The sequence below is a fragment of the Phascolarctos cinereus genome, unplaced genomic scaffold (assembly GCF_003287225.1).
Source record: "Phascolarctos cinereus isolate Bilbo 61053 unplaced genomic scaffold, phaCin_HiC Scaffold_2;HRSCAF=192, whole genome shotgun sequence".
Classification (NCBI taxonomy): Eukaryota; Metazoa; Chordata; class Mammalia; order Diprotodontia; family Phascolarctidae; genus Phascolarctos; species Phascolarctos cinereus.
In genome coordinates, this window is record NW_027555625.1 from 100,888,044 (window position 1) to 100,906,762 (window position 18,719).

The following is an 18,719-nucleotide window of genomic DNA, read 5'->3' on the forward strand; positions in this document are numbered from 1 at the left end:
ACTGGCAGCCATGGCAGTTTCCAGACTTCTCAATCCACAAATGCAAAAGACAACTATGAAGGTCAGTAGGAAAGGTCTGTGAGACCTGGGTGAAAGGAGAACAGTCCAACAGCATCACAGGTGCAGCCAAAGGGTGACAGCAGTGGTTGTTTCCAGAGCTCTCAGCCCAACAATGGTGGGGGGATTGAGTGGCTGATCAGAGGTGGATTGTAGGGATGTCTTTGCTGGAACTGAGGCAGGATTCTTTTGCTTTGCCCATGCTTGGATGTGGGTGGTGGTCCTGGGGCAAGGAGGAGCACTGGTGTGGAAGGGATTGTGGTAGCAGTAAGAGAGAATGCTCCTCACAGTTTCAAGGCAGAAAAGAGTGCTTGTGGTCACTCATACATCAGAGCACAGGCCTAGAAAGGAGTAAATACCTTGGAAGAACTGAAAATTTAAACATCCCTAGAAGTATCTCTGAAAACAGCCATACAAAACTCCTGAAGCTTGGGACAGTATACCCTTCATGCTAAAAGCAGATCCCTACCTTAACAAGGAGTTAAAAAGTCAAGTAATTGCCTGGAAACATGAGCAAACAGTGGAAAAAACTCAGACTATACTTGGGTGACAAAGAACATCAAAACATACAACCAGTAGAAGACAACAGAGTCAAAAGAAACTACGAATTGGTCTCAGGCTATGGAAGAACTCAAAAAGGATTCTGAAAAGCAAGTAAGACAAGTACAGGAAAAATTGGAAAGAGAAATGAGAATGATGAAAGAAAATCATAAAAAAAAAAAGTCAACAGCTTGCTAAAGGAGACTCTCCAAAAATACTGAAGAAAATAACACCTTAAAAAACATAGTAACCCAAATGGCAAAAGAAGTCCAAAAAGCCAATGAGGACATGTATGCCTTTGAAAAGCAGAATTGGCCAAATGGAAAAGGAGGTCCAAAAGCTTACCGCAGAAAATAATTTCTTAAAAATTAGAATGGAGCAATTCAAAGCTAGTGACTATTTGACAAATCAAGGCACTGTAAAACTAACCCAAAAGAATGAAAAAATAGAAGAGAATGTGAAATATCTCATTGGAAAAACAACTGACCTGGAAAATAGATCCAGGAGAGAGAACTTAAAAATTATTGGATTATCTGAAAGCCATGATCAAAAAAAAATAAAAAAGAGCCTTGACATCACCTTTCAAGAAATTGTCAAGAAAAACTGCCCTGGTATTCTAGAACCAGAGGGTAAAATAGAAATTGATAGAATCCACTGATCACCTCCTGAAAGAGATCCCCAAAGGAAAACTCTTAGGGATATTGTAGCCAAATTCCAGAGTTGCTGGATCAAGGAGAAAATAATGCAAGCAGCCAGAAAGAAACAATTCAGGTATTATGGAAACACAATCAGGAAAACACGAGATTTAGCAGCTTCTACATTAAAAGATCAGAGGGCTTGGAATATGATATTCTGGAGGTCAAAAGGACTAGAATTAAAACCAAGAATCATTTACCCAGCAAAAATGTATATGATCCTTCAGGAGGAAAAATGAATATTCAATGAAATAGAGGACTTTCAAGCATTCTTGATTAAAAGACCAGAGTTGAATAGAAAATTTGCTTTTCAAATACAAGACTCAAGAGCAGCATGAAAAGGTAAACAGGAAAGAGAAATCATAAGGGACTTATTAAAGTTGAACTGTTTATATTTCTACATGGAAAGATGATATTGGTATCTCCATGAGACCTTTCTAAGTATGAGGGTAGTTAGAGGGAATATATATGTATATATATATATATATATATATATGTAAAAGACAGAGGGCACAAGGGGAGTTGAACATGAAGGGATAATATCTAAAAAATAAAATTAAGGGGTGAGACAGGATTGCACTGGGAGAAGGAGAAAGCAAGAGGTAGAACGGTAAATTATTTCACATAAAAGAGGCAAGAAAAAGCTTTTACAGTGGAGGGGAAGAGGGAGCAGGTGAGAGGGAATGTGTAAATCTCACTCCCATTGGATTTGGCTTAAGGAAGGAATAACATATACAGTCAATTGGGTATGGAAATCTATCTTATCCTATAGGAAAATAGGGGGGAAGGGAATAAGAGAGGGGAGATGGTGGCAGGGAGGGCAGACTGGGGGATGAGGTAGTCAGAAGCAAACACTTTTGAGGAGGGACAAAGTCAAAGGACAGAATAGAATAAATGAGGGTGGGATATGATGAAGGGAAATAAAGTTAGTCTTTCACAACATGACTATTATGGAAGTGTTTTGCATGACTACACATGTATAACTTACATTGAATTGCTTGCCTTCTCCATGAGGGTGGGTTGGGGGAAGAAGGAAGAGAATTTGGAACTCAAAGTTTTAAAAATGAATGTTAAAAATTATTTTACATGCAGCTGGGAAATAAGATAGATAGGCAATGAAATATGGAAATCTATCCTGTCCTACAGGAAAATAGAAGGGGAAGGAGATAAAAGAAGAGGGGTATGATAGAAAGGACAGATTAGGGGAAGGGGTATTCAGAATACACATTGTCTTAGGGTAGGGGAGGGGAAAGATTGGAAGGAAATGTGGAACTCAAAATCTTGTGGAAGTGAATGTTGAAAAATAAATAATTAATAAAAAGTAATTATTTTAACGATGTCTAGGCTCTTTTTTCATTATGGTTTTCAGGTAGTCCAATAATGTTTAAATTATCTCTCAATTATTTTCTAGGTCAATTGTTTCTCCAATGTCATATTTCACTTTTTTTAATTTTTTTTTTATTCTTTCAATTTTTTTGTGATTGTTCTTGAAGTCTCATGGAATCATTAACTTCCACATGCTCAATTCTAATTTTTAAGAAATTATTTTTTTTCAGTGACCTTTTTGTACCTTCTTTTCCATTTTGTCAATTTTGCTTTTTAAGGAGTTCTCTTCAATGAATTTTTGTGCCTCTTTTACCATTTGTCCTATTCTAGAATATCAGGGCATTTTTACTTGATAACTTTTTTTATGTTTTTTTTTAATTTTTAATTTTTTTTTTATATTTAACATGTATTTTTAAAGCTTTGGGTTACAAATTTTCTCCCTTTCTCCTTCCCCACCCACCCTCATTGAAAAGGCAAGCATCTCAATACAGGTTATAGATGTGTAGGCATGTAAAACACTTCCATAGTAGTCATGTGAAAAACTAAGTACATTTCTTTTCATCCTATCCTACCCCCTATTTATTCAATTCTCTCTTTTGACCCTGTCCCTCCTCAGAAGTATTTGCTTCTGATTATACCCTCCCCCACTCTGCCCTCCCCTCTATCAACCCCCTGCTCTCTTGTCCCCTTCCCCCTTTATTTTCCTGTAGGGTAAGACAGATTTCCATACCCCACTGTATATGTTATTCCCTCCTTAAGCCAAATCCTATGAGAATAAGATTCACTCATTCCCTCTCACCTTCCCCCATTTTCCCTCCACAGTAAAAGCCTTTTCTTGTCTGTTTCATGTGAGATAATTTACCCCATTCTACTTCTCCCTTTCTCCTTCTCCCAGTATAATCCTCTCTCACCCCTTAATTTTATTTTCCAGATGTCACCCCTTCATCTTCAACTCACCCTGGGCCTTCTATCTATCTATCTATCTATCTATCTATCTATCTATCTATCTATCTATCTATCCATACATACATACATATAATTTTTTCCCTCCCATTACTCTAATACTGACAAAGGACTCATGAGTTACAAATATCATCTTTCCATGCAGGAATGTAAACAGTTCAATCTTAATAATTCCCTTATTTCTCTTTCCTATTTACCTCTTCCATGTTTCACTTGAGTCCTGTAATTGAAAGTCCAATTTTATATTCAACTCTGGTCTTTTCCTCAGGAATGCTTGAAAGTCCCGTATTTCATTGAATTACCATTTTTTACCCTGAAGGATTATACTCAGTTTTGCTGGGTAGGTGATTCTTAGTTGTAATCCTACCTCCTTTGCCCTCCAGAATATCATACTCTATTCCCTCTGGTCCTTTCATGTAGAAGCTGCTAAATCTTGTGTTATCCTGATTGTGTTTCCACAGTACTTGAATTGTTTCTTTCTGGCTGCCTGCAATATTTTCTCCTTGACCTGGGAATTCTAAATTTGGCTACAATATTCCTAGGAGTTTTCCTTTGGGGATCTCTTTCAGGAGGTGATCATGGATTCTTTCAATTTCTATTTTGCCCTCTGGTTCTAAAATTCAGGGCAGTTTCCTTGATAATTCTTGAAAGATGATGTCTAGGCTCTTTTTTTGATCATGGCTTTCAGATAGTCCAATAATTTTTAAATTATCTCTCCTGGATCTATTTTCCAGGTCAGTTGTTCTTCCAATGAAATATTTCACATTTCTTTCTATTTTTTCATTCTTTGGATTAGTTTTACAGTGCCTTGATTTCAATATCACTAGTTCCAATTGCTCCTTTTTTTTAAGGAAGTATTTTCTTCAGTAAGCTTTTGGACTTCCTTTTGCATTTGGCCAATTTTGCTTTTTAGGGCATTCTTCTCCTTATTGGCTTTTTGGACCTCCTTTGCCATTTGGGTTAGGCTATTTTTTTAAGGTGTTATTTTCATCAGTATTTTTTTGGGTCTCCTTTAGCATCACTCTCAGTTTTTCCTCTACTTCTCTTACTTGCTTCTCAACATCCTTTTTGAGCTCTTCCATGACCTAGGACCAGTTCATATTTTTCTTGGAGGCTTTGCATGTAGGAGCTTTGGCTTCACTGTCTTCTTCTGGTTGTATTTTTTGATCTTCTTTGTCACCAAAGTAAGATGATATAGTCTGATTCTTTTTGCACTGCTTGCTCATGATCCTGGCCAATTACTTGAGTTATAAATTCTTTGTTAAGGTAGTGGTCTGTTTCCAGTGTGGAGAATGTACTGTCCCAAGCTTCAGGGGTTTTCTGTAGCTGTTTTCAGAGATACTTCTAGGGACCTGTAAATTTTCTGTTCTTCCAAGGTGTTATGGTCAAGGGTGAGGTGTTTACTCCTTCCCTGTCCTGTGCTCTGCTCTAAGAGTGACCACAAGCACTCTTTTCTGTCTTGGAACTATGAGGAGGATTTCTTCTTCACAGTCACCACAAGCTCCACCATGCTAGTACTCCTCCTTGCCCTAGGACCGCCACCCAGAACTGTGACCCAGATCAAAGCACAGGCAAAGCAAGAGAATCCTGCACCAGCAGAGAGATCCCTGCAATCCCCCTCTGATCGACCACTTGATTCCCCCTTAGTCTGTGGGCTGGAAGCTCTGGAGTCAGCTACCGCCCCAGGGCTATGCTTGGGGAATGGGGCTGGGACCCCGTGCTTCTCTCTCACCACAGAAACAGACTTTTCCCACTGACCTTCTAAGTTGTCATTGGTGTTCATGGGTTGAGAAGTCAGGAAACTGCCACAGCTACCTGAGATTCAGTCCTTGAGGCCTGCTCCAGGTTTGCTGTGGCCTGTGTGCCTATTCTGAACTGAGTTCCTCTCCCAGCCAGGCACAACATACTTTTCTGATCAACCATCCAGGTTGTCTTTGGCTGGAAATTTGTTTCATTTTGCCATTTTGTGGGTTCTGCTGCTTTGGAATTTGTTTAGAGCCATTTTTTATAGGTGTTTGGAGGGTTTTGGGGGAGAGCTTAGCAAGTCACTGCTTTTACTCTGCCATCTTGGCTCTGCCCCACCCACCCCCTTAATAACTTCTTGAAAGATGATGTCTAGACTCCTTTTGTCAATTGTGTCATTCAGGCAGCCCAATAGTTTTAAATTATCTCACCTCAATCTATTTTTGAAGTCAGTTGTTTTTCCAGAAGATGTCACATTTTCTTTTTTTTTCTTTTTTTTTGCCTTTTTTTTTGTTTGTTTCTTGATGTCTCATGGAGTCAATACATTCTACCTGTCCAATTCTAATTTTTAAGAAAGTATTTTCTTCAGTGGGCTTTTGTAATGCCTTTTCAATTCAGCCAATCTGTTTTTAAAACATATTTCCACATTATGCATGTTGTGCAAGAAGAATCAGAAGGGAAAAATCATTAGAAAAAAAAATAGTATGCTTCGACCTGCATTCAGACTCCATAGTTCTTTCTCTGAATGTGGATAGGTCTTTCCATAATGAGTCTTTTAGAATTGTCTCAGAACAGCTTCATAGCCTATTGGGCATAGTTCCAAATTGCTCTCCAGAATGGTTGGATCAATTCACAATTTCACTAACAATGCATTGGTGTTCTAATTTTCCCATCTACTCCGTTTATCATTTTCCTATTTTGTCATGTTAGCCAATCTGATAGGTGTGACATGGTACCACAGAGTTGTTTTAATTTGCATTTCTCTAATCAATAGTGATTTAGAGCATTATTTTTACATGACTATAGATAGCTTTAATTTCTTCCTCTGGAAAATGTCTGTTCATATCCTTTGACTATTTATCAATTGGTGAATATCTTGTACTCTTATAAATTTGACTCAATCTCTATATATTTTGGAAATGAGGCTTTCAGCAGAGACATTGGCTGTAAAAAAATTTTCCCAGCTTCACTTCCCTTCTAATGTTGGTTGCATTGGCTTTGTTTGTGCTAAAACTTTTTAAATTTATGTAATCAAAATTATCCACTTCATGTTTCATAATGTTTTCTATCTTGTTTAGTCATAAATTTTTCCCTTCTCCATAGATCTCACAGGTAAACTATTCCTTGCTCTCCTAATTTGTTTATAGTATTACCCTTTATGTCTAAATCCTGTAATCATTTTGACTTTATCTTGTTTTACATGTAAGATGTTTGTCTGTGCTTTGTTTCTGTCATACTATTTTCCAATTTTCCCAGCAGTTTTTGTCAAATAGTCAGTTCTTATCCCAGAAGCTAAAATTTTTGGGTTCATCAAAAAGTAAAATACTATAGTCATTGGCAGCAGTGTCTTGTGTATCTAACCTATTGCGCTGATGCACCATTCCATTTGTTAGCTAGTGCCAAGTAGTTCTGATGTATGCTGCTTTATAATACAATTTTAAATCTTGTATGGCTAGACCACCTTCCCTTACATTTCTTTTCATTAATTCCATTGATTTTTTGGACCTTTTGTTCTTCCAGATGAATTTTGTTATTATTTTTGTAGTTCTATAAAATAATTTTTGGTAGTTTGATTGGTATGGCACTAAATAAGTAAATTAATTTAGATAGAATTGTCACTGTTATTTTATATTAGTGGAGCTACATTTCTTACAAAAAACAGATACTAATAAGTTCTTGTTTTAACTACATGGCAATTTCATTTTTTGAAATAGCGGTGAAATCTACACAGGAAATTTTAGTCTGGATTTGGGTCTCACTAACAAGAAGGAGCTGTAATCTGAAGTGAAAATGATGGGACCTTAGAGAAATAACCACTCTAACCTAAATTTTGTGACAGAGGATATCTGGATATAGTCTATCATATACACTTGGAATGGAAATTTCAGTGGGTTCAAAGGAATAGGTTGAATTCTATACAATAAAATACTTAGAAGTTAGCCAGGAGGGATAGGAGATACTCAAGAATTAAATTCTTAAGATAAAAAAGGAAACAATTATGATGAAGAGGAAATATGGGATTTATCTGAGGAAACATATAGATACACCAACTAATTTAGATTACATATATATATACACACACACATATATATATGCACACATTATATGTATAGAGAGATAACATATAAATTATATACGTATTACAGAGAGAGAGAATATATGATATATGTGCATATATAGCACACATACATCTCCCATTAAAAAAATAATCATCAACTTCACTATTAAGTGGGAGTAGAAATGAAGCTAATGAAGGGGGCAGCTAGGTCAAGCAGTAGATAAAGCTCCAGCCTTGGAATTAGGAGGACATGAGTTCAAATCCAGCCTCAGATATTTGATACTTACTAGCTATGTGACCCTGGGCAAGTCACTCAACCCTGATTGCCTCACCAAAAAAAAAAAGTTAATGAAAATGTTAGTTGCCTGCCTTAAGAAGGAAATAGCTTCCAAGAATAGTGGGGTTATAGTCCCATTGTACCCTGAAGTTTTCTGACCTCTGGAATATTGGTTCAATTCTGGGCACCGTGGATTTGGAAGGACATTGATAAGCTGAAAAGTGTCCAAAGCAAGGCAACCTGGATGGTGAAAGACCTTGATTCTGTGATATATGAAGATCAGGTGAAGGCACTATGCAAATGAAACTCGATAAAATAAGACTCATTGGGGACATGATATTTCTGCTCAAGCATTTTAAGGATGGTCTTGTGGAGGAAAGATTAGATTTGTTTTGTTTGGCCCCAGAGAGCAGAACAAGGAGCAATAGTTAGAAGTTTCAGAGAGTTCAATTAAAGTTTCCTTTCAGGAAAATAAGTAAAAGAAAAAAACCCTTCCTAACCATTAGAGCTCTCTGAAAATGAATAGATGGTATTTATGACTAACATTTATAGAGACCCTATATTACTGCATCGAAAAATAAATGTAACTAAATGCAGTAAAGTCCTCACTAAAGTATAAAATAGGAAATGCTATCTTTCTTTTCGTCATTTGCTTTTTTTTCCTCAACAAGCAATTACAACTAATGTTGGAATTATTATTGTTTCAAATAAAATATATTATTTGTTCTGATGGGCTGAAAGCTACAGTTTATTGGAAGGACAGTTAATATTGTTAAGTAGGGGGTGTTGCTGTGTTGTTTTTTTTAACATGTTAGGGATTTAATATATGATTTTGGCTTGGACATATAAGTAATGGCAGCAATAAACATAAGAGACTAAGTGGTGAATCTGGCGAAGAACCTGTGAAAAATTATGTAGTAAAGTATTGTCCTAGGTCGATGTTATTGTTAAACCAACAATACTGATTACTAGAAAATGAGAAGTTGGATTAATTTATACTCACGGGATTTTTTTGAGCATCAAATTAGATGAATAAGCATAGATGATGTGAGGATTAAAATTGTTAACATTGTAATAGATTTAAGTTTTGGATGTGATATTTACCATGGTCATTGGGTATGATGGAGTCTTAGTTTCAGTAGTCATTAAAATACTCAAAATAAATGCTTGCTGAATTGAATTGGATTTTAGCTTTACAATAATTAAACTGGTTTGATCATATTGCCTGTGCTGCTTCTGTGCATATTACCTAATTGGCTCAAAGGTGGAGTGATTGTCAAATGCAACTCTCATTACTGAGCCTGAGTTAGGTATATAATATCCACTAGGTTGTTCTGGGGAATGGTCTCAGTCCCTAAAAGAACTTAGAAAGGACTTCAGCAGGACCACCATTAAATTCTTCAATTTACAAAGTATTAAGCTAGAACACCGAAAATAAGAGTATAATTGTTAAAAGCTGGGATCAATGATTTTCAGAATCTTATGGGTAACACATCAGTAATTCTGCCATTTTTTTCTGTTTAGTTTATTGTACAAACACAGATTCTTTCAATTCTATTCATTATTTAGAGTGGGGTGTGTGTGTGTGTGTGTGTGTGTGTGTGTGTGTGTGTTTTATTTTTTTGGCCTATTATCACAGACTAGAAGTAGAGGAGTCTTAATCATAGGAGGTCTTTACACATAAGCTATATGATCCGTTGGCATGTGGTAAAGGGAACTGTAGTTCCAGAATTGGTTAGACTACGTACCTTTAAAGTCCTATCTCATTTTGTTATCCTTTGACTATATTAAGATTAAGCTCTGAGGCAGTATAGTTCAATGGAAACTGAACTGTTTTTGGAGTCTTTGAATTCAAATCCCACTGAAGTCTTTTATTATCTGAGGGATCTTGGACAAGCATCTTTCTACCTTTTTCAACTTCATTTTTCTCATCTGTAAGATGAGAAAGTTAGACTAGATGGCTTTTGAGGTCCCTAGAAGATCTAAATCAACAACCTTATAGTCCCTTGTTTTTTGAAGAATGTTCCATATTGTGGAGTGATGACTATGACTATATGATTCCCCAGCATTACTCAAACATTTTTATTGAGTTTCTGAGTTGTTTAATAATATGTAGATACAGCCTATACCTCAGAAACTTTTCATACAATGAACCCAAAACTTAATAGAGAGATATGCAAACCATTATCAGTTAGGTATAAGAATGACAGTATAACCCAGTGGAAGGAGTACCATATTTGCAATCAGAAGACCTAGGTTCAAATCCTGTCTCTAATACTTATTGTGTGACCTTGAGCAAATCACTTATTCCCTTTAGGCATCAATTTTTTATTAATAAAATGAGTCATTTGAACTATAAGGTATCTTCCAATAATAAAACTATCACCTTATGACTTGTGGCCCTAAAGATGAAAAATAGCTATAGATCTTCTTTGACAAATTGCTTGTAAATGACATTGCTAGAAATGAACTTCAGTGTAAGCATGGTTACAGTACAAGAAGGCACACTTGTATAGCTGAATGACAGTGAGGAAGAAATTTAGGCCTACGTTCCTTTTCTATTCTTTCGCTCACATAGCTATGTTTCAACTCCTTCAAAGTCTCATGTCATGAAATGTTTATTGCAGTATGCCACAGTGAAGACTTATTTACATTCCTAACATATGGATCTGTTCCACATCATGACAAGAACAAAAGAACACATAAAGATGTGTTATTTACCAGTGTTGCTTTTAATCAGAAAACAAAATAAATAAAGTGGAACAAAAACCGTCACTGAGCACAAGCTGAATGTACGTTGTTTATATTTCTTAAAATGAGAACTGACAGGCACTATATTTCCTCAGTATTATTAAAATGAATATCTGGTAATTAAAATATACTACTTTATCCTTCCTAAATAAGCATATGCTTCATATCAAAGAGCAAATGGATCATCATAGGTAAATAAATTTTCTGTATTCAGACACGGTATCTTTTTCCTGACTCATGCATTGCCATAGCAACAATTGACTTCCTTTGCCCTGACTCAGCTACTTAGCAACCAAAGCAATGGCTTGTATTATTTTTTTTTTTTTGGTAATCTGCTATAAATCAGAAAAAAATAATTTCCTCAGATTATGCAATCATGAGAAAAGAAGGCAATACTTCCTGAATTTTCCTATTTATTGGTAACAAATTCATTAATAGTCTTCCAACTGCATGGCACTTGGTCCTTGGGGTTTCAATAACTTGATGTTATAATTCTGGAGGCCAGTGAGAAAAAAACACATTTTTCTAAGTTGGGAGTTCTTAACCTGAGGCCCACAGACCCACAAAAAAATCTGGAGATATATTTCAAGGAGTTTGTGAAATTAGATAGAAAAAATGCTTCTTCATACTTCAAATAACCTATAACTAAATTAAGCATTTCTTTCATTTATTTAAAAAAAAACTTATTTTGAAGATGGTCTCATAGGCTTCTATAGACTGTCAAAGAGGACTGTGACAAAAAAAAGCTTAAGAATTTTTTGGGGGGCGACACAATGGGGTGAAGTGACTTGCCCAGAGTCACACAGCTAGTAAGTGTCAAGTGTCTGAGGCCAGATTTGAACTCAGATCTTCCTGAATCTATCCATTGTACCACCTAGCTGCCCCCCAAGAATTCTTGTTATAAGAGATGTATTAGGTAATAAATTCTGGATAGCAACTTATGGGGTAAGATAGTTACTTCTTCACCATTTAAAAGAAAGATCATTAATTAAATTTCAAAAAATCTAATGAAATTTTGAAACTCTAGAACCATGGCTATATTTTTTTTTAATTCTTATATGGGACATGATGTAAGAGCTTATCCATATAGTTCGATTATCTGTGATTTTATTGATGTAGATACTCTCTCCACTCATTGAGATCCCAGGCTGTCTGTAGCTTCCCAGATTATGATATTTGTTTGTAAATATTGACAAAATTTCTCCAGAGAGAAGCCATTGTATTTGCTGCTGTATCACTTCCTCTTGTTCTCTTAACATTTCAGAGGTACCACTATACCATTGCTCTTTCCTTTAATTTTCTTAATAAGTGCCTGGGCCTTCTAATTTTCTGATTAAACATGTTTCTACAGATTTTAAAGCTTAAGGTATAATTAGGCTACAGCACATAGCAAACAATTGCCCTGTGGGCTAGTGCAGACACATACACACACACACACACACACACACACACACACACACATACACGCAGAGATATTTCTTGTATTTTTATTCTTCTGAAGCAGCTAGGTGGTGCAGTGAATTGAACTGGGCCTGGACTTAGGAAGACTTGAGTTCAAATTCAACCTCAGACACGTACTAGCTGTGTGACCTTGATCAAGTCACTTTACCTCTATCTAACTCAATTTCTTAAACTATGATAATAATGGCTTGTACCTCCCAGGCTTGTGAGCTAATATTTGTTAAGAACTTAGAATAGTACGTAGCACATATTAGGCACTTAATAAATGCTTGTTCCTTTTCCCTTCCTGTACTTAAAGAAAAGACATTTGCTGTGCTTAGCATAATTGCTGTCTCATATTAGGTGCTTAATAAATATTTATTGACTATTTATTATTGACTGATTCTGAGCCTATAGTGTTCCAGGACTTACAGTCATTAAGCTCCATCAAGATAATATTGTTAGAAATGGAGTTTCTTGGCAGCAAATATCTATCTGTCTATCTATCTATCTATCTATCTATCTATCTATCTATCTATCTATCTATCTATAGAGAGAAATATATATATATATATACATATATATATCACTTATGAAGAAACATGTATTTATACAATTCATATTGATACATACTTATAAACTACTGACCTTTCATTTGTAGATATTTCAGTTGCTGTAATGGGCATAGAACAGCACTCAATGAAAAAAGTATCCTGTGATAGTTCTGAAGATCTAAGAGAAATCAGACCCTCGGATAAATGTATTGAAGAACCTTTTTGAAAGTATCTCAGAGGAAAAAAAGTCATTGACTAAAGTTGTCTATCAACTTATTTTCATATTGCTGTTTTCAGGGCTTTTTAGCATATAGATATGAAAGCATAAATCTGACTTATTTGCAGCCTATGAGACCATTGTGTCTTGTTTATGTTACATACTTGGTTGAGTTGTGGATATTAGATTTCTCAATCTCATTTCTATATTGGTCACAATTCATGAAAAAGACCTGATTTGAGGTATTAGAAGCCAGATCAGATAAGGAGACCATAGGAAAAGATACAGTAGGTGCCTGGAGAGAAAATCTAATGATATAGTCCTGAGCAGAAAATTAAGGTAAACTGAGTGTCTGTGTTCTGAGCATGATCAGTTTGTTAGTTAGGCAAGAAGATAATAGGATTAGGGCTGTAGACAAGAGAGTAGTCCCCAGTATCTTTACTTGAATCAACTAGAATTTGGATTGAGGGTGGTGAGTGAGGTTACAAAGGCAAACAATACAAAGATGGAGTTACAAACTAAATTAATAGAATGGAAACTCAAAAGACCAGAGGCTACCGGAATAAAAGATGGAGGTAATTATTACACAAAAACTTGACCTTTAGGCAATTTTCTGTGGAATGTAAGTGAAGGGTGAAGTTACAAGGGTAAGGAGTTTAGACTCTTGTGGCTTGGGAGAGTATTAAACACTTGCCAGCTTGACTATATCTTAAAATAGAATTAAAGTCAAATTTCCATTTTTACAACATGCACCCATACATGTACATATAGGAATGTGTTCTCACACATGTTCTTGTTGTTTATTCTTCATTTTCTTTTTTCTTTTTTTTTGGGGGGGGGAACAGATAACTGTCTTTTATTGTGTACGTTTTGAAGTAATTTCCCAATTTCCTGTTTCACAGAAAACATCAAGTATACTCAGCTTAACATATATGTTGTAAACCTACTCTGCTCCCTAAATAAGACAAATCATTCCAACAATTTATCCAGGAGGCCACTGCATCTGACGTCCTCCAAGGACATGCAGATGGATATGATAGACAGATTGCCCCCCATCTGCACCTTCATTGATCACCATTCGGTATCCTCCCTTCAGACCCAGGTCAGCTGCACATTTCTTGCCAACAATCATTAAGTGTCCAAGAAGATTTTCATCTTCTTCTTCTTCTGCAACAGATATCTGAGTAATGGGTTTCTTAGGTATCACCAGGAAATGAGTTGGGGCTTGTGGGGAAACATCATGGAAAGCAAGACACCGGTCATCCTCAAAAATGATTTTGGCCGGGATTTCCTTGCGAATTATTTTACCGAAGATGGTGTCTCCCCCGGGCTGGGCAGTCTGCGCCTTGCTGATCTCATCTGCTATCGCAGCGGCTCCCGCAGCCGGCTCCCGCCACCGCCCGCCGCAGCCCCCGCAGCCTCGCCCGGGCACCTGTGGGACAGCACTTCCGTTTGTTCTTCATTTTCAAAGAGGATCAGTGACATCACAGGTGACAACTGGTAATGGCTGCAGATTCAGTAAATGACCTAGGTGTCTCTGAGGTCTGACCAAACCGTAAATGCTCCACAGCACCCCTCCTGCTGGCGGATATCTTCACATACTTGGAGCAGACATACCTCTAACTCACCAATAGGCTTGAGGCATATCAGTTTATCCTCAAACTGGGTTAGCCCATCTTCCAGGATGGTTTACCAAGGTGTGGTCACCTCAGATGCTACAGCTTCTTAGAGCCACAGGTGAGAGGTAAGTGACGGGTAGACACCAAAGGTGGATGAGCAGCATTGAAAAGGCCTTGGCAGGCCCTCATACCAGAGGTGCAAGCCTCCTTGAACAACTCATACATGTAGTTCAGGCAACCATATAAGTGGGTATGAGTAGGCAAGAATCTGTATGTATATCTGTCTATGTTAATATATGTGTCTTTCTATATTTACACACAAATATGGTGGGATAGAAGTATGACAGCATGGAATGGATATAGAGTTGGCCTCAAAGTTAAAAAAACCCAACTAATTCCTGATACCAATTTATAATTGATGTTGGGGAACAAAACAAACAACTTTATAACAAAAAAGTTATTCAAAAGCAAAATGTACCTCTGGAATTTATGGGCTCTATCTCCTTAGAGTTCCTTATGTAGAGATTCAACAGCCATTGGCTGAGCATGACATCTTAAAGATTCTTTTAGTGTATGGGTTAAACTAGATGGTTTTCAAGGTCCCTTTTAACTCTCAAATTCTGTGTTTTTCTGAAGACCTTGGATATATTGACACCTCTAACAAACACACAGACTTTGTGACCTTAGGCAAGTTGCAACTTATCAGTGGCCCCAGGCAATTCTCTAAGATTGTAAGTTGCAAAGATACAGCTTTCTGTGTTGGTAAAAGTTATTCACTAATAATTCCTTACTCCAGCAAAATCACAGAACTATTCATATATGTGTATATGTGTGTATACATGCATATGTATATGTGTATGCATGTACATTGTATGTATATGTACATATGAATATGTGTGTCTGTGTGTGTGTGTGTGTGTGTGTGTATAACCATTAAAACAAGCCTATTAAGCTTTAGAAACTACATTAATACTTTTGGGACACCCTATACATAACATATACGTATATATATATATAACATATACGTATATATATATATATATATATATATATATATATATATATACACCTGATATACACAGTCTTCCTTACTAACTATATGTTAGATTCTAGGCAATGTGCTTAAAAAAAAAAAGGTCTATTTTGTTTTTCCAGTATGTATAGTTGGACTGATTTCTTTTGAATTATTGTGGATTTCATTGGGGAAGCCTTGTCTTTCGTTCAAGCATTTGATGCAGTTAGTGAAAATTCACCTATGAGTTGCATATTTGTAAAACCTCATTATGAAGAAGACATCATTCTTTTGTTTGAACACTCCAAAGAAAACTTTCATGATACTAGGAAACTCATTAAGTTAAAATAGCTCCCCGATTTTTTAAAACCTCATTTCATGTTAATAATTTAAAAGTCATTAAACAAATTTGTTTCTGTAACTAAATCTGTCATTTGATTTATAAAATTAAAAATATACAGGAGCTATGTTGTGTGTGGGAGTATATCTAGGTATTTACGTCAGTTTTTAAAACCAACCAACAATATTCCTGCATATTGAAATTATATATTTGGACACCTCTCAGTCAACTAGGTAATTGTGAAGAAGTGGTCTGATATTGGAAATGACCTACAGAAACTTTGTGTTGTTATCAAATATGTCAACTGTATGTTTCTGCTAGGTTGGGGTTGGGGGGGGAGGCAGAAGTAGTGATTTTAAGAAAAAACAGTAGGACTAGGGGGTAATTATCCTTTCCAAATTGTGATTCAAGGGAAAATAATTTAAAGAGCAGTCTGAGTTAGATTCAGAGTTTCTTCAAAGTGTCCCTAATTAAGGATTAGGAAGCAGGAAGTCAAACCAAGAAAATCTGTCCCAGATGAGGAGAAATGATTCAGATAATTATTACAAAATATAAGGTACCACCATCCTAAACCTCTTTCCCTTCATTGCAACAAAGTTTGCTTATAAACAGACAAACGAAGGTGCAAGACTCTGTTTTCCAGTAGAATGTGAGGTTCCTTGCCCCCTAGATCATTGTAAAAGAGAATCCATGGGAATGGACAGTCTACTTCATTAGACTGTAAACCATTATCACAAAGATTTTAGAAATGAGAAAGCAGACATATGATGTTTTCTCAGTTGCCTTTTATTTAATTGATAAATGTTGCATCTATTATCTTTTCCATTTATTTGGATTTTTCTCTTCATTGAAATTAATTGAAAATTATTCTTAGAATTCCTGGTTTGCACTGTATCTTTGATATTTGTCTAGAAATCCCTCCTTTCTGTTATTAATCCTTCAAACATTTATGCAACTGATTTTTCATAAATCACAAATCTGACTATGTTACTAATACTCAATTTCCACTGGCTCCCTATTACCTTCAAGATCACATATAAACTACTGTGTTTTCCACTTAAACTGTCCTTTACAACCCTCCCCCAACCCATCTTTCTGCTTATTTCATATTATTGCCCTCTGTGTATACTTTTCTTCCAGGTAAATGGGCCTAGTTGTTGTTTATTATGCCTGTTCCTTCATCTCACACCTATGTGTCTTTATATGGACTGAGCCCTGTGCGTAACTAATTCTCAGCTCTAATTCTCAGCTCTAATTCTCAGAATCCCTTTTATCCTCCACTTACCACCTTCTACATGAGGCCCTAACTGGTTATCCCCGCTTTCTAGTACCTCTGCCCTAAAATTAGTTTGTATCTATTTTATATTTATCTTATGTGAGTATGGACATGCGCGCATACATACATGTGTACACACATAAATATCATTTCATCCAAATAGATTGTAAGCTCCTTGAAGGCACTGGTATTTTTCCATCCATCTCTGTACCCTTTCTCTCTAACACAACTCCTGGAATATAGGAAGTTTGGCACATAAATGCTTGCTGATCAATCGCTTCATTGATCTTACATGTTCGCTGTCACTTCCTCTCATAGTACTTCATGTACTATGGTGGCAGAATCCAAGTGTCAGGACTTAAGAAAAGAAATTACTCCAGGAATTCTGGCAGATCTGTTGTATTTCATGTCTATTTATTGTTCTCCTTATAACTTCATCTACAAACATTATTTGGATGATGGCTTTTATCTTCCAGGCTTCCTGTAGACCCATTTTATCTTCAACTACATGTTTGCTGCTTTGTAAGATGACATGATTCTCACACTTCTGTCATTCTCCTTTGCAATCTTTTGAAAATGAAATGTGTATTCTGAACTGGTATCATTTGTCAACTGGCTGCCGTTTGTAATTTCTGGGATCAATATCATCCATATATAGGAGTATTGGGAGAATCTTACCAATAAAGTCCCTCACTTATTGGAAATTTGTGCAGGACGTCTTCCATGAATGTCTATGGTCAATGACTTGGGATGAGGGGGCATGTCTCCTGCTTTCATTCCTTCCCTGATGTTGCTAATTGGTGGGTCAAGCAAAGTTATCTCCTTGGTCACAGTTTTTTATGGAATCTTCTGTGATGTAAACATATGTGCAGAAGACACTCTGAGGAAAAGTTTCTGGGTTATAAAACCAGGAAAACTGATTTGATTTACATTTGTCCTCTTAGCTTACAATTATCTACTCCATTCCAAAAGCAGCTACTTTCTATGTGAAATAGAGCTTTCAAAATGACATCTACAAAAAAAAAAAGAGGCCGTATAGTAAGAAAATGGAGTACTCTGTAACTATGATAGTCATATATTTGAGCATCCCTAAGAGCACATTTACATCTAAATGTAAAGTATGTAAAATATATAGGGCATTATACTGAAAAAGTACAAATTATCTCAAGTAAAATCACTAATAATGTTTGGTTATTGCTTTGGTAGCCTCTATAAAACTAAAAAAAAGAGCTTTTAAAGAATTATCTTAAGGCTGCTGTTACTAAAGTAGAAGGGGCTGTTTTTGAATTTTTGAACGAAATGGGTTTAGTTGTCTGTTTATTTCAAGTGATTTCTTCTCAGTAGACTGCAAAGCCATTATGAACAGCTTTTCTCTCTGTGGGGACTATCAGCAGAGACTGTAGGTGGTCTATACACAGGAAAACTAGCTGGAAAAGACATCTTCTTTAGGTGATTTATTTTTTATTTAAGTTCTGTGATTATATTTCCAATTTTAGCTACAAAATGTGGTGACCATGGAAATACTTGCCTGCAAAAAAGACTCAATGTATGAGACTCAGAGTATAAGACAAAGACAAACCAACATGACCTTGAAGCAGACTCTAATAAAAGGGTACCTAAGTGGTGGAATT

The 18,719-nt window shown here is 36.1% G+C and overlaps 1 pseudogene; it reads right to left on the reverse strand.

Annotated features, from left to right (window-relative positions):
* Positions 1-13,734: 13,734 nt before the first annotated feature.
* Positions 13,735-17,850, reverse strand: LOC110215094 (adenosine 5'-monophosphoramidase HINT1 pseudogene; annotated as a pseudogene).
* Positions 17,851-18,719: the final 869 nt, after the last annotated feature.